This window comes from Macaca thibetana, chromosome 15 (assembly GCF_024542745.1).
Source record: "Macaca thibetana thibetana isolate TM-01 chromosome 15, ASM2454274v1, whole genome shotgun sequence".
NCBI classification, from domain to species: domain Eukaryota; kingdom Metazoa; phylum Chordata; class Mammalia; order Primates; family Cercopithecidae; genus Macaca; species Macaca thibetana.
Genome location: NC_065592.1, coordinates 54,302,222 through 54,322,898, shown reverse-complemented (window position 1 = coordinate 54,322,898; position 20,677 = coordinate 54,302,222). Strand labels below are relative to the sequence as shown.

General features: G+C 37.3%; 1 long non-coding RNA gene across 1 annotated transcript in view; it reads right to left on the bottom strand.

The window, feature by feature from the left end:
• Window positions 1-20,677, bottom strand: part of LOC126937244 (uncharacterized) — a 269,363-nt gene that overhangs the window by 225,536 nt on the left and 23,150 nt on the right. The gene's annotated exons all lie outside the window — the stretch shown is intronic.

Here is a 20,677-nt window from a genome sequence, read left to right as displayed (position 1 = left end):
AGAATGTGACAACTGAACAGTTTCCATTAGTTCATAAATTATGTAGCCAAATAACTATGAAGCATAGACATTATTCCCAAAGCACTAGCTAAACTTTTCTCAACTATACACTAGAAATAGATTATATTCTCCAAAGAAGACCATACCAATATGTGTTTCATTTCGCATGCTCTTCTTACAATATGTTGCTGACATCCCTCCATAGGGCAGTCCCCTAGAACTTGGGCAAACCTCTATAACTGCATTAACCAATAAAATGAGCACAAGTGACCCTGAGTGACTTCTGCAAGTCATAAAAATTAATATGTCTTAGTACACTTGTCCTTGAAATCTAGCCAACCTATTCTGAGGAAGCCACAGCTACAAGTTCAGCCCAGCTAGGCTCCAAGCTGAAAGCCAGTATCCACTGCTAGACATGCAAGAAAATAAATCTTCAGATGACACCAGCCCCTAGCTTTCAAACATTTCATCTGAGGCCAGACACCAGGGAACAAAGATATCTCCACTGTGCCCTATCTGACTTCCTAAGCCACAGTAACTGTGAGAGGTAATAAATACTCATTATTTTTTTAACTACTTAGTTTTGGGATAGTTTCCCAACAACAGATCACTAATACAACTGGATTACCACAAATACTTCTAACCACATCATAGAATAAAGCAGCTTCTGCTTCCTCTCCTATTAGAGTGTGTGATATCTTTAGCAGAACTCATAGGCAGAACCAACAGATTTCAGTAGAGAAGACACATAAGATAAAAATCGTAATTTGTAAACAATGCTTGCAACTGGAGTTTCTGACTTGGGTGGAAACGGGGCAAAGAAGGACAAGGTAGTGAGAATCTTTAACTTGGAAAATACCAAGCTGATAATACATCTTCAAGTCTGCCTTCCCATGGCAACTTTTTGTTCAAGCACAGGCATGAAATATTTAGAACCGCTAGAACTCCAGTAGGAAGGCTTTTATCTCCGCAAAAGAGTTTGTAGCCAGAAGCTGCCTGCTGGCACTGCATGCAGGAACACACCATTTGTTCAATGCCGGAGTTTACTCTTTGACTGACTGACACACTCCAGCCTACCTCCAAAGGCTCCTTTGCCTTCATGACTGACACCTCCCAGGAAAGAAGGGTTGTAATTGCCTCTTAGTTAGGAGCTGGAAGCTGGTGGAGGATATTTGCTTTGGAGTGCCAGAGACCTTCCACTAGGCATCACCAGCTCCACGGGAGGAGCATTTCAACACAGCGGGAGAGACAAAGGCAACAGAAATCAAGAAACTTGCCGGGTTGATGTGTTTCTGTCCAGTCTCCCTGTGCTGTCATTTCACTTTGCCCAGTTACAAGGACTTGTTTAAAATCTGTCACAACAGATTTCATGACACATTTACTTAAAAAAAAAATCCCTGGTATGTTCCTGTCCCAAACACATCCCCCTCAGAGACTATAAAAGATGGGGAATCAGCAATGTCACATTCTGCCCAAGCACAAGCTTCGCTGCTGTCAAGAAAACCATGTATGCCCCACTTCAAGGGAAATGGAGGTAGGGGGCACGTGCAGTGTCTGACATACTTTGAAATGGTCTGAGTTTTTAAAAGTTGTCAACTTAAATGATTTTCTCCGATAAATCAAAAACGTCCCTATAAGAGACAAAATAATTGGATATTCTATTTAATGGGAAAACAGGCCTTCATAGAGCAAAACCTCAGGCACGTAAACTAGTTTTACCTAGTCATGATGGGGAGGGAGAGCATTATCTGATCAGTGATTACCAAAACTTTTACAAGAACTTTTAACATTACTTTATTATTAATTTATGATTAGCATGAGCTGTATATTGTGAATCTATTGAGTTGTACAATTCCACTCAAAAACACACCACTCTGATATTTTTGTAGAACAGTGTTGTATTATCACGAGATAAATATATAGTATACATTAGGCATTCTGAAATATTTAGGATGAGTTGTAAATACCTATTACTGTTTCAGTAGGATCTTAGGATCCTGGAAAAACAAGGTAAAGAACAATAAATTTAGAAGAGTCCAGGGAGATGTCCCTCCCTCCACCCCCATAAGTAGAAAACTTGCAAATATCCAACCAGTTAAAAAGCTTGTTTGCTGAATCCTCTCTAGTAACCTGAAAATATGAAAATACTGAAGTTTCTTGAGCAAGCCAGTTGAGACGGCAAAAGTCTTCAGGGAAACAAAAGCTAGAAATAAGGAGACAGAATACCCGTGTTTAAGAAAACTCCAGCAATATAGTTGCTAACAGAGCAGATTCTATAGCCAGGTGGCCTGTGTTTGAACCTCAGCTGTGCCATTTACTAGCTGTTGGATCTTGGGCAACTTATTTAACCTTGGTTGCTCATATGTAAAATGCGGATCCCAACAAGTATCTCCATCCAGTAGTTTGGGTAAACTTAAGATGGCATACAGAATACATGTAAAGCACATGAAATAAAGGCTAACATCTATGAATATTAGTTTTGTAAAACACGATCCCATATTTCATATGAAAACTTTTACTGAACTCTCTTCTAGTAAGATTATAAAAACCATTGAAGCACTGCTCTAGGTCACACAGCAAGAAGCACAGCAGAGATTCAAACCTAGGCTGTTTGGCTCTAGAATTACATGTGAAAAGTATTAAATTTACACATTTCACATTAATCTCCATAAAAGAAAGCTCTGAAGCATCTTTACAATGAGGAAACTGAGACCCAAAAGATTATGTAACTTGCTTAAAGCCACTGAGCAACATCAAGGATGAGACAAATCTTGCAACCCAAGTTTTCTCACCACATACTCTTTTCACACTGTCTCTCTTCCTGAGCCAGGTTTATTTTGTGCTGAGAATTGTCATTCTCACTCCTTCACTCATTTTGTTCTCTTTTTTCTCACCGCCATACCTATCAAGAAATCTCAGCCACTATGAATTTCACCTTTTCTCAGGGCTTTCCCCTAAGAAAAGCTGTGCTACTTGTTAATCTCTCACTTTTCTAATCTTTTACAATGCTCACTGTCTGTAGCCCTGCTACTCAAATCGTGGCCTGTAGACCAAGCAGCATCAGCATCACTTGGGAGCTAGTTAGAAACAGCAGACTGTCAGGCTCCTCCCCAGACCTACTGACTGGAATCTATATTTTAATGAGACTCCCAGGTGATTCATAGCCATTTCAATGTTTGAGGAAGATACCCCCGCAGCAGCATAATTGGCATTTTGTGCCAGATATTTCATTGTATTACGGGGAGTTGTCCTGGGCACTGTAAGATGTTTAGCAGCATCCTTGGCCTCTACCCACTAGATATCAGTAGCATACCTTCCCACTCCACCCCAATGCTGCACTGTGACAACAACAACAAAAATCTCCAAACATTGTAAGTATCACCTGCAGAGGTTGAAAAATCAGGCCTCGTTGAGAAATCCTTGTCTATATGAAACTATTTTGTCCCCAAGCATATATTCTCAATATTCTACACTATAGTTTTCAAGTATTAATTTTACATCTTTAACTAATTAGATCGTAAAGTACTCCATTATAAATGCTACATCTTTTTCCTCTTAATCTGTTGTGTTGGATACCAGGGTGGTTGACTGCAGCAAGGGCCATCCTTGTAGGGGCCTCTGCCCTATTCCAAGCTCTCTTGCTCTTTCAGATCACTTCCCAAATAAAATAAGAGCACAAAAGCCTTTATTTCAGGCTCTGCTTTCAAGGAAACACAAACTAAATTACTCCTATAAAATCTAGAAGAAAACAGGTACCTCATGCAATAAATGTGTCATTTGAGTGATAAAGCAAAATATCATTAATTCTAAAGAATCTATGGATCACTGAAAGGAGAGGCAGTATATTTGAGATGTGTTTGTCTCTCCATTAACCACGAAAATAACTAGCATGTGAGTTGTTCAGTAGTTATTAACTAAACTAATATAAAATTTTTTTACATTTTATCTCCTCCTGCTTAAATAATACCTTTGTCGCCATTACTACTTCAATATTACAGGCTAACAGGTAGGAAAGAACAAGGTCTGAAACACTTTCTTTGAAATCAAAATAGTTAATTACTTCCTTGTAATTAGGTGTGAGACAGCAAGCGACAACATGGGAGATTTCTAAGCTGGTCACATGAAGGAAATTTTGTCTAGGATTTTCCAAGTCAAGATTTTCATCACCTTTTCCTTTAAAGGGAAAAGATTGTAGGAGAATTAATTTCTTCCTCCGAGTAACATTTCCACATATGACAATACAACTGCCCCCAAGCGTTTCTGCAACTCATCCTGAGATTTGCCTTGCTGTGTTTGCCATGGTCACAACTGTTCTTCTATGTTAATTATTGGCACTCTTATAATGGAAACCGGCCCCTAATATTCTGGTTGCACAGTACAGATGGTTAATAGCAAAAGAGGAACAGCATGAAAAGGAATATAGTGCAATGCCATTTGTTGGCTTAAAAGAGATACATTATTTAAAATATATAAAAATCATATAATAGCTATATGCCTATAATCTTAACTTTTTGAGCAATAGAATTCTAACAAAATTTTCTTACATTTTGCTTATAACTCCCCAACAACAACAAAAAATCAGTTAATAAATAGGGATAAACAGAAAAAGAGTTTCAAAATGTTATTTCTGTTGTTGGTTAGTGTAGTTTATTGGGATTACTGTTCTTAAGTTACTTTTAAGATATTTGTTGGAGGACAGGGGTCCTAGAAGAGATATTTATCATAAGCTAGCCTAGTTCTAGCCACCAATGTAATGCTAATACAAGATGGTGGGGCAGCTGGCAGGCATTGATTCTATTTAAAAGGATAGCCTCAACCTTTTTCCCCACCACATTTTATCCACAGAAACATCTGTCACAGCTGTCAAGGTTCCCCTACCTTAGCAAGTAACTGATCACAGTGATCTGTAAAAAAAAATGACTTGAAATCGTAGCTGTGTCTCAGGAAAGGTTCATGGGAGATGCAAGGTTCAACTGATGGATCACTTGAACAAAAGTGTGATGGTGTTCAATATCCCAAAGACAGGCAAGGAGCCTGGAAAGTAAGAAGGCAAAATGTGCCAGCAAATGAAGATTAGATCCAGACCAAAAAGAAGTGTGTGGCCTCAGAAATAATGCAAATGTGAGTAACTGGATGAAAGGGTCCAATAAAAGAGCAGGCACAAACATTGAAGGTCGAAGGAGTGGCTTATACTCACAAACCATAATGTTTGTCCATAATCTGGTTATGGGTTAATGGAGATATTTCATCAGTCCATGGCTAAAATTAAAAAAATAATAATAGTGAGACCCACATATAGAGTATTTCATAGAGATGAATTTACTCTACTTAAAAAAACCCCTGTTCTTTATCATGATTTATCCTTTTTTCATCTTTAGTCAGTTATATTAGTTAGGGTAAATAATGCTCTAATACTTCCTCTTCTCTGCTGTGACTAAACTAGAATTTTTGTGCCTTGACAAAGACCTATTCTGCATTCTCATCACAGTTCTTGTAGTCATTCTGAGAAAGATAAAAGGGTTGATGACTATGTACCAAATTTCTTTTTAAATTTTATGGATGCACAAAATCTCAAAATAGGGGAAGCTCACTTTTAAAAAAAAAATCATATATTTGAAATTTTTCAAGCTGCAATTTAAATTCTATTCTTAAATTTAAATTGACCCTGTATATGTATTCAATATCCTTTAGCTCTTTCCTACTTTATTTTTTCCAGACTACTTCTCAAACTCTAATAACAAAAATAATACGTAGATCAGGAGACAGAAAAGACTGTGAAATTATGACTAGCAGCCAATCCATTGCTTTGGCCATTTCTACCCTAAGTCTCTGTTATTTATGCATGTTAACGAATTTGCTGGATCAGGAAATAAGCATCCTGGTGGACAATTCAATGAAGATGTGACTTCATTAAGTAACAGAGGTCTGAAAAGCAAATAAAAAAGGCAAGAATAATGAGGAAGCAGTAGGAACAAAAAGAACATATAAGAACGGTACTGCTTAAATCAATAGGTTCTCAACTTAAGTACTTCTTTTGGCTCGAACACACACATCCAAAATAGATGCAGGTTAAATGGAAAAGCTTTTCCATAACATGCCTAATTTCGTTTCGTGGAACTGGCAGTCTAAATTAATGCCTATTGTAGTAAGGAGACCTGGCTCAAAGTTCTAGCACCAAAGTGTAAAAGTTTGTACATTAGTAATATTTCTTTATTTTTCTGACTGATTCTACTAATTGAAAAATAAATAATATTGCTATCCTTTCACATGCTTTTTTTTTTTTTTTTTTTTTTTTGTATTGTCATTGGGGGCTAGATTTTTGTATGCTCATGAAAAGACAAAAACATTATTGGAGCATCAAATATAGACCAAGCAGTGCTTGAGGGCATTTGAAAGCTATTATCTTCATTTTAAAGATAAGGAAATAAAATCTTAGAAATGTTATTTAAACTGAAACTGTGTATATAACAGAGCAAGACCTTAATTAAGTGAGAAATGGAAGTGAGTGGATCACTTAGATAATCATTTGGATCGCTTAGATAAAGTCGGCCTTGGTACTACCCGATACTGAATGAAGCACTGGAAGCTCATATGTTCACTTGAGGAACCAGATTTTTACTACTATTGTAATTTGAGTGGTCTCCCCCCACCAACTTTAGAGCACTCTCAATCCAAATAATGATCTATAATAACACATACAAGGTCCTATTAACTCTAACATTTATCAAGATGTCAAAAAGAATGAGAATAAGTGAAACTATACTCTGGAGAGAGAATAATAAACATGGCTATGATTATTAGTTTTAGGACTAAATAATATGTTATAAATCACAAATTGCATAGATTATTGCTTTGTCATTAACTTCTGTATTAATTAGGCACTAGTTTCGCTGCGGTAACAGACAGACCAAGAATAATGACGTATAGAACACAAAGTTTCTTTCTTTCTCACACAAAAAGGAGGTAAGTGGACTTCTATCTAGTTGCTTCACCATCCTCAATGGCTTGGTTCTGCCTTGTGGTCCAACATGTCTGCTCCAGATCCCATTATTATATGTTCATTCCAATCTGGAGAGGGGAAGTAAATCCCCCTATTTTTCAAGCATAACAGGAAACTTTCACATTTTTCTTCTGTTAACACTCCACTAGCCAGACCTTAGCCACACAATCCCATATACCTCCAAAGAAGGATGAGAAATAGAGTATTTAATCAAGTGTCCATGTACCTAGCTAAAATTCCATTATGGAAGAATGGATGTTTTGCTACAACTGTCAATTCACACACACACACACACACACACACACGAAAATCCGTAGCAGTTGTTGTTAAGGAAATTGTTTGGGGTTTGATCTGGTTAATATTCTGTTGTACTATTGTTTTAAGAGTTGAGAATTAAAAGTTACTCCCTAATATCTCTTAATTTGCTGGTTACATAAAATACTCTTCCTTTGTCAGCAATTGCTCAAAATCTTGTCTTTAAATGGTTATCCAAGTTATTATGGAGAATTATATAGGAATGTCTTCTCTTCGTTTACATATCTATGCTGTGCTTTCTCTGTTTTCAGTACTCTGATAATTTCTGTTGCCCTTCAGTAAGAGAAAATATTGATAGCTTTTCAAAGAGCAATATATATATTGGATCTGAAGACTGACCTCTTGCATAAAAGTCACAAGAGTTATAATACCCTCCTGTATTTACTATCAACCAGTCCCTCTAAATGACATTGTCAAACATTGTAACTCTCTGTTGTGCAAAGAAGCACTATTTATAAATTATACAACATCATATAGAACTGTAGAAATTTTTTTTTTTTTTTTTTTTTTTTTTTTTTGGTGAGACGGAGTCTCACTCCGTTGCCCAGGCTAGAGTGCAGTGGCACGATCTCGGCTTCCTGCAAGCTGCGCCTCCTGGGTTCACACCATTCTCCTGCCTCAGCCTCCCAAGTAGCTGGGACTACAGGTGCCCACCACCACGCCCGGCAAATTTTGTGTACTTTTAGTAGAGATGGGGTTTCACTGTGTTAGCCGGGATGGTCTCGATCGCCTGACCTCATGATCCACTCACCTCAGCCTCCCAAAGTGCTAGGATTACAGGCCTGAGCCACTGCGCCTGGCCAATAAATTAAATTTGTTAATGTTTTCTCATTTCATAATCTTAGCACAAAATCCCAAGATGGGGATAAGAGAATCAGAGGTCTTATTTGACTCTGCCTCTAACAAGCTGTGTGGCCTGCAAAAAGCCACTTAAATTCCCTGCAAACCAGTTTTGTCTTTTACCAAACAGAAAAAAAAAAAAAAATCAGATGTTCTACCTGCCTGGTAGAGTTATTGTAAACACTTAACACATTTTTACAAAATAACTAACTGAATAAGTAAGTTTAAGGGAGTAATTTTTTCAAAGAAGAAAAACACTTGGCCATTGCAGTTATCAACAACAAAAATGGTAGAGTGTGAATACTGTACTGACACTCATGCCAATAGGTCAGAAAATAGATGAGATTAGAATATAGGTAGAAGACATGCAGAATATATGCATCCTATATTTTCATAGACTTTATTTTTTAGAGCACCTTTAGAATTACAAGAAACTGAATGGCAAGTATAGAGAGTTTCTGTTTATCCCCTGCCTCCACATACTCACAGCCTTCCCCATTATCAGGATCCCACACCAAAGTGGTATATGTGTTACAATCAATGAACCTATTAGTGATACATCATTACCACACAAAGTCCATAGTTTATATTCCGTTTTTACTCTTGGCATTGTACATTCTATGGGTTTTGACTAATGCATCATGGGAGTATCTACCACCATAGTATCATAAAGAATCATCTCATTGCCCTAAATTATGTGATCTGCCTACTTATCCCTCCTTCCCCAGTAACCCCTGGCAACCACTAATATTTTTACTTTCTTCATAGTTTTGCCTCTTAAAGAATGTCATATAGTTGGAATCATATAGTATGGAGGCTTTTCAGACTAGCTTCTTTAAGCAATGTGTATTTAAGGTTCCTCCATATTTTTCATAGCTTGACAGCTAATTTCTTTTTAGTACTGAAAAACAATATTATCTTAACATGTTACAGTTTATTTATCCATTCACCTACTGGAGAACATCTTGGTTGATACTAAGTTTTGGCAATTATTAATAATGCAGCCATAAGCATCCATGTGCAGATTTTTATGTACACATATTTTAACCTATTTGGATATATGCCAAAAACAGTGTGATTACTGGATCATTGGTAAAAGTATGTTTAGTTTTGTAAGAAACTGCCAAACTTGCTTCCAAAATGACTGTATTCTTTTGCATTTCCTCAGCAATGAATGAGAGTTCCTGTTGTTCCATATCCTTGCTAAGTCGTGTTGTTAATGTTTTGGATTTTCATCATTGTAATAGTACATAATGGTATCTCATTGTTTTAATTGGCAATTCTCGGATGACATGTAATGTTGAACATCTTTTTACATGTTTATTTATTATCTGTATATATTCATTATTAAGTTGTCTGCTTAGATCTCTTGCTCATTTTCAAATAGGGTTGCTATTTTTTTTTTTTCCTTTTCAACTTTTATTTTAGATTCAGGGTGTCCATGTGCAGGTTTGTTACAAAGGTATATTGCATGAGTTGAAATCTGGGGTATGATTTAACCTGTCACCCAGGTAGTGAACACAGTAACCAATAGGTAGTTTTTTAGCCCTTGTCCCCTGCCTCTCTCTTCCCTCTAGTAGTCTCCATTGTCTGTTGTTCCAATCTTCTTTTTTATTTTTTATTTTATTCTATTTTTTTTGAGACAGAGTCTCGCACTGTTTTCCGGACTGCAGTGCAATGACGCAATCTCGGCTCACTGCAACCTCTGCCTCCTAGGTTCACGCAATTCTCCTACCTCAGCCTGCCGAGTAGCTGGGATTACAGGCACACACCACCACACCCGGCTAATTTTTTTGTATTTTTAGTAGAGACGCGGTTTCACTATGTTGGCCAGCCTGGTCTCAAACTCCTGACCTCGTGATCCACCCTCCTCAGCCTCCCAAAATATTAGGATTACAGGCGTGAGCCACAGTGCCCAGCCTGTTGTTCCAATGTTTATGCCTACGTGTACCCCATGTTTAGCTCCCACTTACAAGTGCAAACATGCGATATCTGTTTTCCGTTTCTGCATTAGTTCACTTAGGATAAGGACCTTCAGCTGCATCCCCATTGTTGCTAAGGATATTTGTTCTTTCTTATGGCTGTATAGTATTTCATGGTGTATATGTACCACATTTTTCTTTATTTGATCTACTGTTGATGGGAACTTGGATTCCATGATTTTGCTATTGTAAATGGTGCTGTGACCAACATTTGAGAGCATAAGTCCTTTTGGTAGAACGACTTGTTTTCTTTTGAGTATATACCCAGTAATGGGATTGCTGAGTCAAATGGTAGTTGAAGTCTTAGTTTTTTGAGAAATCTCCAAACTCCTCTCCACAATGCTAATTTACATTCCCACCAACAGTGCATAAATGTCCTTTTTCTCAAAAACCTCATCAACATCTGCTTTTTTTTTTAACTTTTTAACAAAGCCATTTTGACTGGTGTCTCATTATGGATTTGATTTGCATTTCTCTGATGATTAGTGATGGTAAAAAAAAGTCTTATATGCTTGTTGGTTGTTACATACTTTCTTTTGAGAAGTGTCTGTTCATAACTTTGCCCACTTTTAAATGGGGTTGTTTTTTGCTTGTAAATTAAAGTTACTTATAGATTCTGGATATTAGACCTTTGTCAAATGCAGAGTTTGCAAATATTTCCCTATTCTTTAGGTTGTCTGTTTAATCCCTTGATAGTCTCTTGCTGTGCAGAAGCTCCTTAATTAGTTTCCACTTATCAATTTTTGTTTTTGTCATAATTCCTTTTGAGGACATAGTCATAAATTATTTGCCAAGGCCAATGTACAAAATGGTATTTCCTAGGTTTCCTTCTAGGAATTTTATAGTGTGAGGTCTTACATTTAAGTCTTTAATCCATTTTTATTTAATTTTTCTATATGGTGAGGTAGGGGTCCAGTTTCATTCCTCTGCATATAGTCAGTTGTCCCAGTACTATTTATTGAATATGGAGTCACTGCCCTATTGCTTATTTTTGTCAAGTTGGTAGAAGATCAGATGATTGTAGGTGTGCAGCTTGATTTCTGGTTTCTATATTCTGTCTCATTGGCCTATGAGTCTGTTTTCATACCAGCTCATGCTGCTTTGGTTACTGTAGCCTTGTAGTATAGTTTGAAGTCAGGTAACGTGATGCTTCTGGCTTTGTACTTTCTGCTTAGAATTTCTTTGGCTCTCAGGGTTCTTTTTTATTTCATATGAATTTTAGAATAGATTTTTTTCTAATTTGCTGAAAAATAATTTGGTGGTTTGATAGAAATAGCATAGAGTCCAGAAGTTACTTTGAGCAACATGGCCATTTTAATGCTATTGATTCTTTCAATTTGTGAGCATGTAATATTTTTCATTTATTTGAGTCGTCTCTGATTTATTTCAGCAGTGTTTTGTACTTCTCCTTGTACAGATATTTCACCTCCTTGATTATATGTATTCCTAGGTATTTTATTCTCTTTGTGGCTATTTTAACTGGGATTGAATTATTGATTTGGCTTTCAGCTTGAACGTTATTAGTGTATAGAAATGATACTGATTTTTATATATTGATTTTGCATCCTGAAACTTTACTGAACTTTGTTTATCAGGTCTAGGAGCCTTTTGGCAGAGTCTTTAGGGTTTGCGGGGTATAGAATCATGTCATCAGCAAAGAAAGATAACTTGACTTATTTTCCTATTTGGATGTGTTTTATTTCTTTTTCTTGCCTGATTGCTCTGGCTAGGACTTCCAGTACTATGTTAAATAGGAGTGGTGAAAGTGGGCATCCTGGTCTTGTTCCATTTCTCAATGCATGTAATATGGATTGCTGTGTCCACACCCAAATCTCATCCTGAATTGTAGTTCCCATAATCTCCATGTGTGGTGGGAGGGACCCAGTGGAGGGAAATTCAATCATGGGGGAAGTTTCCCCCATGCTATTCTCGTAAGTTCTCACAATATAAGATGGTTTTATAAGAGGCTTCCACCTTTGCTCAGTTCTCATTCTTCTCCTTCCTACCATCATGTGAAGAAGGACATGTTTGCTTCTCCATCTGCCATCATAAGTTTCCTGAGGCCTCCCCAGCTCTGCAGAATGGTGAGTCAATAAAACCTCTTTCCTTTATAATTACCCAGTATCCGGTGTTTCTTCATAGCAGTGGGAGAATGGACTAATACAGAAAATTGGTACCAGGTAGTAGGGTGCTGCTGTAAAGACACCCAAAAATGTGGAAGCAACTTTGGAACTGGGTAACAGGCAGAGGTTGGTACAGTTTGGAGGGCTCAGAAGAAGACAGTAAGATGTGGGAAAGCGTGGAATTTCCTAGAGGCTTGCTGAATGGCTTTGATCAAAATGCTGATAGGGATGCAGATGATGTCTGGGCTGAGGTGGTCTCAGATGGAGATGAGGAACTTATTGGGAACTGGAATAAAGGTAATTCTTGCTATGTTTTAGCAAAAAGACTGGCAGCATTTTATCTTTACCCTAGAGACTTGTGGAACCTTGAACTTGAGAGAGATGATTTAGGGTATCTGGAGGAAGAAATTTTCAAGAAGCAAAGCATTCAAGACATGATTTGGATGCTGTTAAAAGCATTCAGTTTTATGCATTCACAAAGATATGGTTTGGAACTGGAACTTAAGTTTAAAAGGAAACCATAGCATAAAGGTTTGGAAAATTTGCAGCCTGACAATGCAATAGAAAATAAAAACTCATTCTCTGGGGAGAAATTTAAGCCAGCTGCAGAAATTTGCATAAGTAAGAAGATGCTGAATGTTAATCACCAAGATTATTAGGAAAATGTCCCCAGAGCATGTCAGAGAACTTCATAGCAGCCCCTCCCATCACAGGCCTGGGATGTGGAGGGAAAAATGGTTTCATGAGCCAAGCTCAGGGACCCCCTGCTCAGTGTAGCCTTGTGACATGGTGCCCTTCCTCCCAGTGCTTCAGCTCTAGCAGTGGCTAAGAGTGGTCAATGTAAATATACAAAACTGTAATACTAAACACAAAATGATAAACCTCCTAGAAGATAATATAGGGGAGAATATAGACCTTGGATTTGGTGATGACTTTTTAGCTATATGCCAAAGGCATGATCCACAAGAGAAATAATAAGTTGAACTTTATTAAAATTAAAACTTTCTGGTCTACAAAACACATTTTCAAGAGAATAACATTATCTATCTATCTATCTATCTATCTTGTACCTTTCTATATGCCTTCTCTATATGTGTTCCCTGAGATACATATGTATATGTGTGTGTATATATACATACGTATATATGTGTGTGTATATATATATACGTGTGTTTATATATGTGTGTATATATACGTATACAGACACACACACCTATACACATACTCTTAAAACTCAACAGTAAGAAAACAAACCCAGCCCTGAACAGCTCCTAATGAAGGGGTGAGTGAAGTCACTGCAGGACAACCCACTCTTGCCAGGGACCTCTGGAATCCTAGCTACATGACCCTGATAGGCATTCTCATTTAATTCATGCAGCAACTTTGGTCAAAGAAGTTAGGTAACCTGCCCAATGCCTCACAGGTAGTAGAATTTCAATTCTAGTGGTAACAATGTAGTTCCCAGCCTGATTGGTTCTAAAAGCCAAAGAATCAGAAGAGAGAGAGAAAATAGATTGAATGAGCTCCTTTCAGAGGAAATGAAATTATCCCAGAGGGGAAAAATGAAGTTACGACACTGAAATAGATGAAGGGCAAAAGAAAGGATTTTGACAAACCCAGAATAGGAGGCAATCAAGAAAAACCATGAGAAACAAACAAAAGACTAGGCATAGAAGAAATTTTTTTAAAAGTTTGTAAATAAGGGAAAAAGAAAAGGGGGAAATTGAACCTCAATGTGCATGAGTTAAACATTCCTGAAGAGAAAACACATGTGACAGTAAAGTAACATCAGGACACGGAAGAACAAATTCCTTAGGAATTCAAGATAAGCATTTTAGAAAAAGGAGAAGGGAATAAAATTGACATGTTCCATGTGTTCTTGGAAACACAAATGTGATGTAAATAGGTGATAGGTGGCTATATGAAAATGCCTATAAAATGTGCTTAGACCAATAGGAGGGCTCATTCTCCACCACATAAAGCCTTTGGGTATTAGGTTAGTGTGGCAACAACTAACATGAGCAGTGAGTATCATTCTGGATCTCTGAAGTCCTCAAGGTTTTGTTTCTTACAGTGACTTGGTGTGGACAAAGCTAACTGTGGAGTAAGACAGACCTAGTTTTCATCCTGATCCATCATTTCCTCATGTGCCTTCAGGCAAGACTCAATCTTTGTCAGAGTCTGTTTTCTCACCCATAAAACAATAGCCTTTTTGCTGGGTTCTGGCAACATTAAATGAGATAATGTATGTCGTGTTTTGCCATGTGCTCAATAAACAGTCACTATAACTACTAACGGCCTCATGTTCGAACTACAAGGACTTAATATTTCAAATGGAGGGACTGTAACCGAGAGCAGAGATAGCTGTCTTCGAGACTTGTGACCTGTGAAATTACTGGATCCTGGGAGACACAGCTGTACAAAATCATGTAAGCCTCATCATTCAGAGAATCCAAGTCTCTTTCCCAAAAAGTGGAATGGGTACTGAGTAGGCCTGGCTCTTCCTTAAAAAGTGAACGTGAAAACTGTGTTTAAGTGGAAAACTGGACAATCCCTCTCCCACTCACACACCACAGCAACTTTATTCTTCTAATAATAGCCTGAACAAACTGATTGCAAATCAAAACTGCTATTAGAAAATTCCAGCTTCTCCCTGAAGCTCTGCTTAACTGCATTTAGGGTCACAAATATTTTTTCTACTAACGCTATAATCTAGCAGTTCACTGACATTTACAGTCTGAACTTTCTCATTTCCTCTTGGTTTTCAGGGGAGTAATATGCAGGAACATGCTGCTTGATTTAAAATTTTAGCAGTAAGGTGATACATACTGATCTTTCTCCCCTTCTTGGATTTTTCTGTACTTGGTTGACTCGCAGCCCTGTGGGAGCTCAATGAATAAATGGACTAAATTCTCTCCTCCTCACCATTGTCTTAAAAATATACTGGTGCTAACTGGGGTACTTAAGATGGAACATTAACTCTTTCAGGCCACCAGGGGCTTCTCTGAGGACTCAAGAGGTTAAATATAACAAGAAACAAAAATGGTTATGCAACTTTTTGCCTACTTTGAAAGGCAAAGTTTGCTCATATGTATCTCTTTTTAAAAGAACTCAACTGTATTATTTAATACCACTGCAAACCGTAACACCATCCTGTGTTTCCAACTAGTACAAAATTCGGAATTTTTTGAAGTTTGAATTCTATCTCAAAGCGGCCTACATACAAGTTCCAGATTAAACTTAACATATAACTATTGTTATGGATCTGCTCACCACTCACAGAGTAATATGTAAATCCCTCCAAGTGGCCCATAATGTCTTTCAAAATTTAATTCTCTCTTTTAGCCCTACCTTCAATCAAAAACTAGCCAAGGCCTCTGACTCTCCTGAGGTGAAGGTGAGTAGGTTAGAGGTTCAAGGAAAAGAATTCAACCTTACACAGCTGGTGCTATACAGGCTCCATTTGAAAGCTCCCTTTGCATGGGATCTCCTGGCTTTTTGGAAGAACCTTCCACAGAGTGCCTAATGGTAGCATCCCAGACATGAACCAGGCCCCTTCTTTATGTGGGTACTTAAGGTTCTGTCCTCAGCTTCTGGAATTCAGGCAGTTTATCCCACCTAGACTCTCTATCATGGTTTATTGCTGTTCCAGGCAGTCCTCTTGGACCAGGTACTCCTTAAAATAACCCCTGGCCCACTCACACACCCACCTAGCCCATGGGAATTTCACACACATTACTCACTTCCAGGCAGTACCAGTCTAGCTGGCTGTTTAAGCTGAAACCCCAGGAGACACACATTAAGGGAACCATGTGTCCCTCTTAAAGCACCCCAACCCACCTGAAGATGGAAAAGACCATTCTCCTTTTCCTTGCTGATGGAATAGGAGTGGGAAATGGAAAGCTCAAAGACGACTACAATGGAAAAATGTTTTCCCTTACCCAATTATTTAATTTCTCTTCCAAACCTCAGATCCTACTATTTGATAGATGGTCATTGGAAAAAATGCTTTCTTAAACTTTTAGCATGTTGTGTATAGGTTCATGGCAACTCCATTTAGAATGTTGGTGACTTGGCCTGTAATGTAATATTCCAGTCCTTTAGGGCTCTCAGGCAAAAAAAAGACCAAGAAATCACATTTGAATACATGCTATATTAGACTGTTTGTTCAACACTTTCTGCATTTTCTTTTTTCTTTACTTTGATTATTTTGTCATCTCCCTAAAACCTTTAAACCACTCCCAAAGGCACATGTTAGAACACACTCTCCCCACCCATATATTGAGGAGAGCTCTGTTTTAGAAACTCTTATGGTGTTGATACTCTCCCTCATGGTCTAATGATTTCCAGGAGTCTAGTGATTTGTAAAGTTCTTGTACCTCTTTATGGATCATAAGCTTCTTGAAGAAAGGATTGCTTCTTCACATCTATCTCAGTGAACTCTGCAGCTCATTAAATGCACGCAAACTTTTTTTTAAATTTCTAAAATGTTCGACTTCCTATGAGACCTATCATAAGATTCAGCAATTACACTCCTAGGTAACTACTGAAGAGAAATGAAGATACGTGTTCACACAAAGAGTTGCATATGAATGTTCATAGTAACATTATTGATAATAGCCCAAAATTGGAAACAACACAAATGTACATCAACTTGTGAAAAAACAAAATGTAGGACATCCATACAATGGAATACTATTCAGCAATAATGAAGAAACAACACACTGATACATGCTACAATACAGATAAACCTTAAAAACATTAGCAAAGTGAAAAAAGCCAGACACAAAAGATGACATATTGTATGATTCCATTTATATTAAATATGCAGAAAAACCAAAACTACAGAGATAGAAAGTAAACTAGTGGTTACCTGGGCTCAGGGTAGGAATGGGGATTAACTGCAAATGGGCATGAAGGATACTGCAGGAGTGATGAAAATGTTCTAAAACTGGATTATAGAGATGGATGCACAACTCAGTAAACTTACTAAAAATCATGGCTTGTACACTTAAAATTAGTGAATTTCTAATACGTAAATTATAATAAAGTTCTTTTTTAAAGCCTACAGGATTTGGAGTATTTTGGTTTTTTGATGTCAGCTTTTCATAGGTGTTAATGCTGCTAAAGCCCTGAACAGTTCAAAATAGAAGAGAACAGGGCCTCTGGGCCTACGCCTTGCTCACAGAGTCATAAACAAACATATTGCTTCCATTTCAAAAGTCAGAATTCTTAAAATTTCACATGAGGTCAGATCACAGTTAGATTGAGTGCAGCTGCAATGCACCAATGGTTTTCTGGCAGTGAAAAGAGCTGATGGTCTCCCCAAGTGTCTGGCTTAATAATAAAAAGTGACTTAGGCACTGAGCATTAAAATTTCCTCATAACCTGAAAATCTTGTCATTGTGGGATTTAAAATCCTAAATTGGATCATCGTAGCAAAGTAATTTAGAAATCAATCAGCTTCATGTGTAGAAAATGAAAACTGTGGGATCAATGTTTCCCCTAGATATTTAAAATAAAATCATACTTTTAAAATGGTATATACTTTGGCTCTGGTAAATATATATTTCATGTAAGAAAATAGATACAATTCAGTTATCACTAGAGGAGATTTGGAAGTTCCATGAAAGGCTTGAAATGCTGTGGGTTTTTTTTTAAGTGTAACAATTCTAATTATTTTAACTAGTTATATTTTAAAATAATTTTGCTATTTCTATTGTTATGCAACTATCTATAGAAAAGCATCTAAATGCATTTGAGTGAACTGTGATTTGGTCTCCATAGAATTTTCACTAAGCATCCATTTATGAGCTCATATTATAATGGTAGTAATTTATACTTCTAAATTCCCAGGTTTCAAATTATTTGTAAAGCAAAAACTAAACATTGTAAAATTATCACTACTCAAAAGAATATAGACAACATTTTTAATTGTATCCAATGCAAACACTGTCCATTGAGTAATAATTATATACTTAACACAATAATAAAATGTATCAAAATCCTCAAATATCCACAGCTATATCACTTCATAACCACACTAGGGGGGAGGTTTAGTGTTTTGTACCTCCAGAAGGCATCAGGATTTAAACCTCAGGCTCAGTCAATTTCAGAAAGGAGGAATGTATAGCAGGAAGTTCTAACAGAAAGTTCATCTTCCTATTTAACTATGCTGAGCTCAAGAAAACAACAACCAGCAGCCAATCCACCCAGGTTTTAACACACTAGTCCAATAATTTTTTGTTGAGCATCTACTGTGTGGTGATACCACTGTCATTGTTCTCATGAGGTTACACTGTAGTGTAGAGAACAGATTTATAAATTAAAATAATCACAAGTTGTGAAAATTCTATAATGGAAACAAACATAAACTGAGAATAATGAAGGTAAGTGGTAACAGTAACGACAGTAGGAACTAATTCTGCACAGTGCAAATAGTGGTATCATTGGAATAGTGACAGAGTATGTCTGTCTCTAGACAGAAAAAGCCTGAGGCAGGAAGTAGCTTGGCATTTTTAAAGAACTCAGAACTTTGCTAGAGAAAATAGTGAAGCAATGAGTCTGACAACTTAAGCTGAAGAGACAGATGCAGAACTTGAAGAACTTTACGCAGAGTTTGAATTGCATTCTAGGTCAAGGACTCACATAATATGATTCATATTGTGAGAACATTTTTCCTCTGGCTTGAGAATGAATTGATGAGATTGAGAATGGCAGAAGGCTGACCAGTTAGGAGACTGGAAGGAAGACATTATAGTGGATTTAACTAAAATGGAATCAAGAAAGAACAACTAAAGTAGATAGATTAGAGAAAGAGGGAATATAAACAGCTATATATTTGGACTTAAAATTCACAGTATTTACAGATAAATTGGATACTGTGGATAAAGGAGAAGAAAGAATAGCATAGCATGCTCTACCCAGATCACCTTGGATTCCTTTTAACCATTGTGTGTGCACCTCCACCTCCTTCTTGGTGAATCTCTGCTTCCATTAGCCAATACTTATGATTTCTTTGGAGGACTGCTCTTGAGCTACTGGAGCCACTTGGCTCACAAGAGAGAGAGCTCAGAATCTGGGGATGCACATTCCCTTGGAAGTTTTTAACCAGTGATTAGTGAGTATAGGAGTATGAAAGCTCCCACTAGGGTCAAGACAACCTGGAGATTTAAACTGGAGTCTTGAGTTTCCCTGAGAGATCTGGTGGAATCCACATTTTATGGTAACTTTTCCTGAGATCTCATTCTTGCTGGACATCTTCTTCTCCCTGTTCTGTTTCCATAACTTCCTTACCAGTCTCCCATGATTCTTTCCTTACTAAATCATTTGCAAGGAATCCTGTTACAGGGCCTGCTTCTAGGGAACCTAACCCAAGACAGGAAGTCAATTACTCATAAATTCATAACTTTACAGATGAATACTGGGGTGATGGGAGAGTTTGTAATCAATAGTAGTATTTTAAATGATCAGTCACCTTAATGTAAATTCTCTTGCTCCAACTTCCTTTTCACTGACCTCTTATACCTTAAACTTCCTTATGTCTCTCTCCTCTATTATATTTTCCTGATGAAGCTCTAACCCTAGATAAATCCCAGTGCCTGCCTATTCCACATCTGCACCTGCAGTGATCATAACTGAAGAAAATCACATGAGCATGCTGACTGGTCTCATACAGGGTTTATGGCCGTTTATCTCAAGCAGTCCTTTCCCAAGGTCAAGAAATGCTATTTATAGTTCTATATCCCATTATCCCAAGATTTTAGAAAAACATTTTACATCTTTTCTTCCCTTCTCAAACCTCTAACACTTTCTCCTCCCATCCCCCACCATTCTGATGGTATTGTTTCCTATTTCACTCAGAAAGCACAAATAGTCAGAAGAGAACTTTCTCATGGCTGTATCTGAAGGCCTTTGCACTTGTTCCTCTGCCTGAAACTCTTTACCTGGGCATGTTCATACATCACCCTCTCACTTCCTTCATGTCTCTAATGTCACCATATTCATGAGACCTTCTCTGATCACGCTTGTTGATTACTTTTGAACCAGAGCTCTTATTATCATTAGGAATATTATATATTTGCTTTTATATGTTCTAATTCTCTTTCTCCTTCCTCTGAGCTCCACAAGTTTAAGAGTGTGTGTGTGTGTGTTTTCCACTGCTTTGTCTTCAGGACCTAGAAAAGAATCTGACACAAAATGGACTTTCAATCATTATTTGCTGAATGAACGAATGTTAAAGATACCTTGAGACATCCAACTCTCCAACCAAAGAATCAGGTCCATTGTGCAACTCCATTTTCTATAGTGGGTGAGCACTCTTATTATTTAACTACATTATTATTATTATTGCAATTACTTTCCAGTTTATTTTCTCTTTAGCTCCATATTCCAGTTTCGTAAGTGGCACTGGACAT